The sequence below is a fragment of the Pteropus vampyrus genome, unplaced genomic scaffold (genome assembly GCF_000151845.1).
Source record: "Pteropus vampyrus isolate Shadow unplaced genomic scaffold, Pvam_2.0 Scaffold136, whole genome shotgun sequence".
NCBI lineage: Eukaryota > Metazoa > Chordata > Mammalia > Chiroptera > Pteropodidae > Pteropus > Pteropus vampyrus.
Genome location: NW_011888917.1, coordinates 1,632,396 through 1,642,241, shown reverse-complemented (window position 1 = coordinate 1,642,241; position 9,846 = coordinate 1,632,396).

Here is a 9,846-nt window from a genome sequence, read left to right as displayed (position 1 = left end):
ATTAAATCACTTTAAAATTTACTGTGTTTTCTGCCAATGATGTCAGAAGACAAAGAGAGAGGTAGCCATGCTTAGTGCAAAGAGCGTACCAGGCTTATAAGTGCTAACAGACTATGGTTTGCCCAGCTCCTGGACCAATTACTTAAACTCTCTGAGCGATAGTTTCATCTATAAAATGAGCATAGTATCTCTTTACAAAGTCCATGTGAAGATTAAATTAAATAATCTAACATATAGCAATGTTAGTAGCACATGAATACTGAATAAATGACAGCTATTTTTTAAGAATACTAGCACTTCTCTTACAGCTACTCAGATTACCACACAGTTTGTTTTGAATTACTAATCTGGGAAGATGTACAATTGCAGCATAAGAAAACTACAAATTGTTCTGAGCTCTCTCGTTTATTACTATTCATATATTATATATTTTGGATAAAAACTCTCTCTCCTAAACAATTTTGGTTATTCTAAAATATCTCACTGAGATTATCAAGCCTCTTGCACGCACTGACATTTCTTGTGAAGTTTTTCTTCCAATGTATTATCAGACATCAAATAGGTAAAAGTTACATTCAATCATGACAATATATCATTACATATCACCATGCATTTGCTAGTTCTTGAAAACTCAATTGTGTAACCAAATATCCCATTAAAGAGAAAAATGAACATAAAATGCAAAAGAACAAAAGCCTATTTTTAGCTGAGAGTGAGTGAGAGGAGGTAGGTATTGCTAGAAGAAGTGTACTATATAGATTAAAACCAAAGCAAAAAAAAAAATAAAAATTTTTAAAAATCTAAAATTTTTGCCTCCATTATCAAATATCATTTGGTCATATCCACTAAAATAATTAGATACTAGCAAAGATAAAATGATAGAACTAGTTAAAAGAACTAAAAGTGAGAAATGCTACTCAACACTGATCATCTGTAATTACAGATAAATTAATATATAATTTTTAATTAATATTACCAGCTGCCAAAGCAACAATGACATATATACATCTGAGTAAAATTTAGAAATATCATAAAGGAATTCTTGTGTAAATCAGTATTATTTTTCCAACTAAAAAAATATAGATTGTATTTTGAAGGCAATATCAAATGGCATTTTTGCACTTGTAAGGTATATACTGGAAATTATAATTATTGTTAACTAAAACCAGTGTGTTGTTAAAACAAAATAAAAAACATGTTGTTGACATATTTCCATACTGGAGTCTTCAGAGATCACATTTTCATGAAAAAATATCATTACTCACTATTCAACCTACGCAAGATACAAATCATGTCATGGATAGGACATAACTTATTTTATTTTCAGTTCATTTCTAATGGAACCTAATACAGCAAAATAGTTGAGAATTCTTTTTTTGATAGAAAATAGCATTTGATATGTAATGGAATTGGTGTAAAAAGTCATTTATAAATAATGCTGCCATACTCATTGTAATAGGGCTATGATCACTGTTTATATTATTCAATATGCCATTTCTAAAATAATTCAACAATACATTTTTTTCTGAAAACATCCAGGGAAAAAGAGTTTTACATGTAGATCATTAAAAAATATATGTTTTCTAAAAATATAAGTTTTTTCTAAAATATGTTAATGCTTAATTTCTTTTTTCATAAGAATGTTGTAAAAGTTCATCTTATTTTTGATAATGTGTTGGCAATATCACTATTCCACTGGGTTTGATGATGTATTAGCAGTACATGTATATAGCATTCTGGTATATAAAAGACTATTAAAATCTAGAGTTAATAAAGAGCTCCACATTTCTATGCTTTGAAATTCCTTATGCCTATTAGAGTTCTCTCTCGTTCTCAGTGTTTACTTCTCAGGGTCAAATGCCTACAAGTAAGAATTCTCTTACTTGCCCTCTAATGTGCCCCTTTAAAATTAGAAATATGAGAGAAAACCATATAATAGCCTATAAAGATTTGCTGAAAAGTAAGAACAGAGACTCTAAATGACACTGAGAAAGATTTCTCTGTAAGAACTGGTACTATTAATGGAAGAGACTATAGTGTTTCTTTCAGCTATAGAGTTCTGCCTACTTTAAAGTTACTGATTGGGTTTGTGATGGTCAAAGTTTGGTATAAGGGATTTCTGAAACATGCTTACAGAAAGTTCTACAATTATTGGGCCTAATTTTATTAATTTTAAGACATTGGTCACAGATAAATTTAGATCTGTATTTTCTATTTCTCTATACCTAGATGTTATCCTCCAAGTTATATTCTTTATCTGCTACTTTTGCTGGTAAAGTTCATTTAGGGTGAAAAGGAAGGGAAAGAAGAAGCTGTCACTTGTCAAATAACCACTGACAGATTCAAATTTACTTAAAATTTGGTAGAAACTTGCATAATACCCAGTTTTCCAAATATCTAATTGAGAATGCCACTGAAAAGACAATATGACACATTTTCGCATTCCCATTTAGTTGAAATTGCATTGTAAATTAATTAAAAATATGTTTTTAAAATTGCAATTTAATTAAATCGAATTTTTTCCTTCATTTGCCAATCCCAGATGACATTTTTTGGGACTCTTCAGGTTCCATTATAAACATTACTTATATCATGAGCCTCTTGAGAACAGTAACAATATCTTTTCATTTCTGTAGTCTTAATTTCATGAGTGAATGCATGTCAAGAGTTTAAGACCTTATAAAACATCCTTATTCTGAATAAACTGACAGATGTTATAAGGTAAGAATATATGGTGTTACAGACTTTCAAATAACAAAACAAACAGAGTAATGTTAATAAAAGATTAGTCAAGTATACTTAATATTGTCTTATAAGTTTCTAGATTCTTGTTGTATTTCTATTTATCTTGTAGGTTGTATTATCTATTTTGAAACATTTCTTTTTCATTATTTATAAACTATCAAAACTTATTTTACAAAATGTCATTTTTATGAGCTTGTCAACTAGCATGACTTTAACTTCCTCAATAATTTCTATCTCACATATGCAATGGCAGGATTATGTGTGCACTTTTTCACTGTGGTAAAGGCACACATGTAACTAATTTTTACAAGGAGGCTTACACTCAGGCAGTAAACTACAAACGTGAACAATTAAAAAAATCTAAAACTGACAAATTACTATAAAACAAAAAAAAAACATATAATGAGCTATTTTGATTTATGGTATTCATTTCCATTTCACATAAGCAATCTATCTTAATACATACTACAAAACCTTGCATCTGCTTTATTAAGTAGTACATTTCACATTTGGCTGTTCTAAAAGGGAAAGACTGTATTTGGGTAATGTAGCAGATCACTTTTGTTTAACAGAAGGCAAAATTTAAACAAACTTTAAAGGGTCAAAAATAAAAGTATGTTTATTCTGTGTTACTGCCCGCAGTACTGTAATCACTATTTATATAGTAGTAGTCATTTAATCATATTTTGGAGATTTAGAGACATTTTATCTACATACATTGATTTACCCATGTTTATATATGGATGAATGTGCTTGCTCCAGAAATCTAATTATTGAATACGATTAATAGATTATTGTTTTTTTCTGCATTTTACAATGGATTTATATAAATTTATGAAAATATCTTCTAATCTAGAGATACTATAATTCAGTAGAAAGCAATTGTATAGGTAGATTTTGTTAACCTTCTCTGTAAAAAAAAGTGTAGAATAGATTTCTAGTGTCACTACTATAAAAGTCATTTTACTAAGTAGAAAATATGTCAGAATGAATTGATTTTATCTGTAGAGCGAATACACTGTAGTGCTTATAGTTTAATATCTTTGTTGCAGAGGTATAAGGTAAATAGGAGAGCATATTACTCCATATTTTACTTTTGGAAACTACATCTTAAATAAGGTTAAGTAATTTAGCTTATTGAAATAGTTAATAAGTAGCAGAATAAGAATCCAGAACTCTAAAAAGTCTGGCCCTTTCCACACACCTAGAATTAATTATAATGGAAAGGGTGATTAAGAAACATACTAAGGACTTAGGCCTACAATAATGTAACTCAATTCTTAAATAAATAAAGACAGAAGCTTGAGCAGTTTTATTTCTAGTACTTGATTCCTGATTATGAAGTAGGAAGTAACCCACAGTGAACTTAAAGGATTGCTTCTTCGTTTCAGATCATTCTTACTATATTCAAAGATTTTGCATTGTCAATTTTAATGAGTTTTTCTGTATTGTTTTTACTGTTAATTAAAAGGTCTCATAATAGAACTTGAAATTTTATTTACCAAAGGAAATATTAATTGAATCCTCTTTTATTTTGAAATTCTTCATTTACGTTAAACAGGACTATATCATTTTAATCTGAGACCATCCAGAAAGTTGTCTAAATTATTATCATGAATTGATACCTATCAGGGTATATATATTCTCTTTTGAGTATAGTTTTTATGTATGTAGATAGATTAGTTCATATAGATTAGTTGATATGAAGAGAAAGCTGTATTAGTTAATATATGTATATATTCATAAATAATTTGTATATGTATAATATACATGTAGGTTGATAATGCAAGTGTTTCTAGCTACTTCGCAACACTCAGTGGATAAATATAAAACTCTGGCAACAGAAACAAAAATATAAAAATAAAATATTTCAAATAATAATTTAGACTACTTATCTTGTTTTAAGGGTTATTTCTTTAAGATGGAACAAATACTGAGAATAAAGGACTTCTATTAGAGTTACATTCACTTTATCTGAGTGGTTCTCAACATATGGAAGTTTTAATATCCATGTAGCAATGGCAATGCCTAGAGACAATTTTGTTTGTCAGAATTAGTGGGTTACTACTGTATATAGTATATAGAAACCAGGGATGCTTCTAAGCATCCTACAATACATAGAATATCTTTAAATGTCAATAGGGTGACAGTTGAGAAACCCTGGTCTATTCAAACAGCCCTCAAATTGTGGGTTATGAACAAGAAGGAGTCAGAGAGCCTAATTAGACAGGACAGCTTCAGAAGCATGGCATGACTTCCAAGTTAAACAGCTATATCCAACTATATGAAGAATCATTCAATGGAAAAAATAAACCAGTAATAGTTCTCTTGACACACATACTGTCAATTTTGATGCACAAATGTACATGATTTTTCCTTTAGGATTTAATTCAGCATTAGTGTTTTGAGATCTTGCGCCAGTTTAGCAAAACACAAAATTCAAACAAGCCTTTCACTGATTTTAACTCGAAGAACAGAATTTTGAGTTTCTATGGCATTTGAAACCAAATACAAAATAATAATAAAAGAAAATAATATCCATTGAATATTTTCTCTCCTTTACTTCTGATTTCTTTTATTGTTGAACATGAAAATAGTAGCCATCTGGACAAAAGAAGAAAATAATAGCATTTCTCATTTCTAAAAGAAAATGGCAATAACCATAAGCCTGAAGAAATAAAATTCATCAAATTTTCTCCTTTATTGCTTGAGCCTAGGGACACACTGACAGGCTGACAAGTCTGAGATATATTTATAAACTTTGATTGCGTTTAATAAAAAAACACTCTATTTTACTTTTTATTTCAGTTCATTAATATTTTAATTTACAGACTGCCAAAAGCATGATGCTCTCTTTCAGTCAAAAACAAATTAAACCCACAGGGAAGGAGAAATACTATCCCATGAGAAAAAGTTCCTCCTAAGCTTGTCCAAACTACTGGAATGGTCGACAGTAAGTCTCTGCTAGATGACATACCTATTCTGTAATGCATTGTCATTTTTGAACATATAGGCACCCTTCAGACACTACAATGGATTATTATACCAATTAGGCTGACAAAAGCTTTTTTTTAGTTCATCCAGTTGGTCCCAGAATAATGCAAATTTCTTTGTTCTACCTGAATACTTGAAACCCAATAACATACCAGGAGGACCTAAGAAATGTATTAAAAGTAGTCTATTACCTAACACGGCTTTTTAAAAACTTCCATAAAATATTCTTTATGGTGTTTATTGTTTTCATTAGAATGGTATGTGATTGCTATAGTGACAGAAAAAATGAAAAGAAGAAGTTATGATGGATAAGGAATATAAAATACACTAATAAAAAACTCATTTGCTAAATTAGTCACTACTCTTGTCCACCTTGACTTGTTTGAATCCCTGAAAAAGAATCCTAATATTCAGCACTCATTAAGCCATGCTCAAACTTTTAAATAAACTAGTTGTAAATGGGCAAGTTTATTCTACTTGGTAGGTGGCCCATTGCACTGATGTCTACATTTACTATTTTAGAAATGAAATACTCATAGCCTTGCATTCTATTTCTGCCAGATAAGCTCAGATATAAAGTGTTTATTAATATTTATCTAAGAACTAAGCTTAAAGTCATAAATGTTTCTTGTATGTTGTTGAAATATTAATTTAAAAAATAAGGAAATTTAGTGTGGGGAAAGGAGATCATGTTTCTGATAAGTGAGGCATGATAAGATGCATCAAGAACGTCATTAATCCACTTAGATCTCTAGATTTCATGCTAGACATGACAGACAACAAGATATGTGATCCATACCTCTGTCATTAATTCCTTCCAGTGAATGAACTCAAGGGATGTCATAAACAGCCAGGAAACAATTATAATAATCAGATTATACCAAGTGCAAAATACAGGGTTCAAGCCATAAATTAAAGGTAGTTCAAGGCTAAGGGAGATTAATTTATGATACTTTAAAGCATCATAGAACTAAAATTGAGTTGGCTCATGAAAAGATGGCTCACTTTAGAAAAATAAATGCAGAGCCTTCTAAATCACCCTGTTTCAAGAAAGGTAGGATATTATATAAACTATTCCATTCATGCTCTTTCTTTTTCATTATTTTTTAAAGTGGTAGACTTCTCATAGACAGAGGAGAAATTAGTTTTGCATTCTACACATTTTGCAGGACTTGCACTATACAGACCATTGCTTAGACACCTCATCATATAATAAAAAAATTTGGTACTTTCTGCTGCTCTGGGAACTACTGTGTAAGTTTGTGTTGGGCTTAGATTTCTTAATGAGATGAGCCATTTGGTGAAAATGCTATAAATTTAAGGATCTGCCACAGGAAAAGAAGTAGAATGTGAAAGAAACAGTGGCACCTGGCAGAGGCAAAGAAGGGGCCACAGTAGGCCTGCCATAGCCACCATCTTCCCAGCACCCATGCATGCTCTTTTAATCACAGAAACAGTGAGAAACAAAAGAATAGAATATTTAGAATATTGGTGAATATATATATTTGTTGGCAGATTTCACCAAAAATAAGGCCACTTGTCTTTGATTTTATAATCTGGGGTTTTGGTGAAGTTCAATTTTGTAGCTTTTATCATTAATTGAAATTTCTTATCAAAGTTGTGTCTCTCCAATATGAGTGCTGGGAACTCTCAAAAGAACTTCCAGGAAGGTAGATTACCCTCCCAACTCTCAACCAGCAAGTTGAATTTCTAAGTTTCGTATTCAAAATAGGATGTCTTGTGCCAAAAGTAGATTATGCTGATATATAATGATATAATGGGGCAAATATATCTTTTATAACAGGTGGTCCATTTAAGCAAAAAGCTTATTGACTATAAATTACTATATGAAGATAAGAGACACAGACTTACCTCACTGGAGTTTCCTATATAAAAGCTAAGATGAAGTTGGATTTTCTTTATTCTTAATTGATATAAATGCTACTTCTACCATAGGGCTAAAGCATATTTTGTCTCATAACCATTTTTCAGAGGAGGATCACTGCATTAACACACTTTTACATGGCGAGAAGAGAAACTGCTCTGATAAATCACTGCAAAACTAAATATTAATGCAAAATCAAACTGAAAGTTATAATAATTGACTTGGGCTTTGTCCATAGCCATATAATTCTGGGTAAATGTGGGACAATTTTAAGAGCTCTTATGATTGGCATGAAACATATTTTCAGATATTTTATATATACACACATATATATATGTGTAAAAGAATAACAATAAGAATATTACTTCATTAATTTAAATCGGTGAGTGAAATATTGCTCAGCAATGAGATTGAGATAATTAGCTAGTTTTTGCCACATACACACAAAAAGCTATATTACTTTGGTATGCTTTGCAGGAAAATTAATTGATATTTAGTCAAAGAAAGATTGAAACAAACACTCTAAAAATATCAAAAAAAAATAGTGAGACCGTATATAACCTTTAAATAGGGAAAATTTTTCTAAACATGGCAATAAACTAGAAACAATAAAGAACACAACTAGTAAAATTAATTACATAAAAATTCTGAGTGACAAAATACATCATAAGTGCAGTTAAAAAAAACCAAGACAAAAATCCCTGGGTGCTTTTTTAAAATGTACCTTAATGTATAAGAGTTTATATAACTCAGTAAGAATTTTATAAAAATTCTATTAAAAAATGAATAATGTACCTAAGTATATAAAGCAAATATTAACAGACCTAAAGAGAGAAATAGGCATCAATACAATAATCATAGAGGACACTAATACCCTTACTTTCATCAATGCATAAATCACCGAGAGAAAAATCAATGACAAAACATTGTCCTTAAAGAATACATTAGAACAGATTCACTTAACAAATATATACAGAACATTCCATTCAAAAGCAACAGAATACACATTATTCTCAAGCAGACATGGAACATTCTTCAGAATAAATCATATGTTAGGCCATAAAACAAGTCTTAATAAACTTAAAAAAGACTGAAATCATATCAAGTATTGTTTCTGGTCTTAATCATATAAAACTAGAAATAAACTACAGAAAGAAAACTGAAAAAATCACAAATATGTGGAGATTAAACAACATGCTCCTGAACAACCAATGTGTTAAAGAACAAATCAAAAGAAAAATAAAAAAAAATACCTTGAGACAAATAAAAATGAAAATACAACATACTAAAACTTATGAAATGCAGCAAAAGCAGTTGTCAGAAACAAGTTCATAGTGACAAATACCTACATCTAGAAACAAAAAAAAATGTCAAATAAAAAAATTAACTTTATACTTCAAGGAATGAGAAAAAGAAGAACAAATGAAGCCAAAGTTAGTAAAAGGAAGGGTGTAACAAATATCATAGTGGAAATAATGAAATAGAGATTAAAAAGACAATAGCAAAGATCAATGCAATTAAGAGCTAGTTCTTCAAAAGGGTAAACAAAATTGACAAGCCATAGTCAGACTAACCTAGAATAAAAGAGGGAGAACTCAAATAGATAAAATCAGAATGAAAGAGAAGTTACAACTGATACCACAGAAATACAAAGGATCATAAGATGCTACTAATAAACAATTATATGCCAACAAATAGACAACTCAGAAAAAAAAAATGGATAAATTTCCTGAAACACACAAACTTCCAAGACAGAATTATGAAGAAATAGAAAATTTGAATAGATGGATTACTAAGAGATTGGATCAGTAATCAAAGACCTATCAACAAATAAAAGTCCAGAACTAGATGACTTCAATGATGAATTTTAATAAATATCTAAAGAAGAATTAATGTCCATCCTTCTCAAGTGCTTCCAAAAATAAAAAATAAAAATAAGTGGATGGAACATTTTCTAACTCATTTTTCAAAGCCATCATTACTCTGATGTCAAAACAAGACAAGAATGTAACAGAAAAAAAAAAAATATAAGCCAATGTTCTTGATGCATATACATGCAAAAATCCTCAAAATATTAGCAATCTAAATTCAACAATATATTTAAAAGATCATATACCATGATCAAGTGAGATTTATTTCAGGGATGAAAGGATGTTTTGACAACCCAAAATCATTTGGTGTGCTATATCACATTGAGCAAATGAAAGATAAAAATCATATGA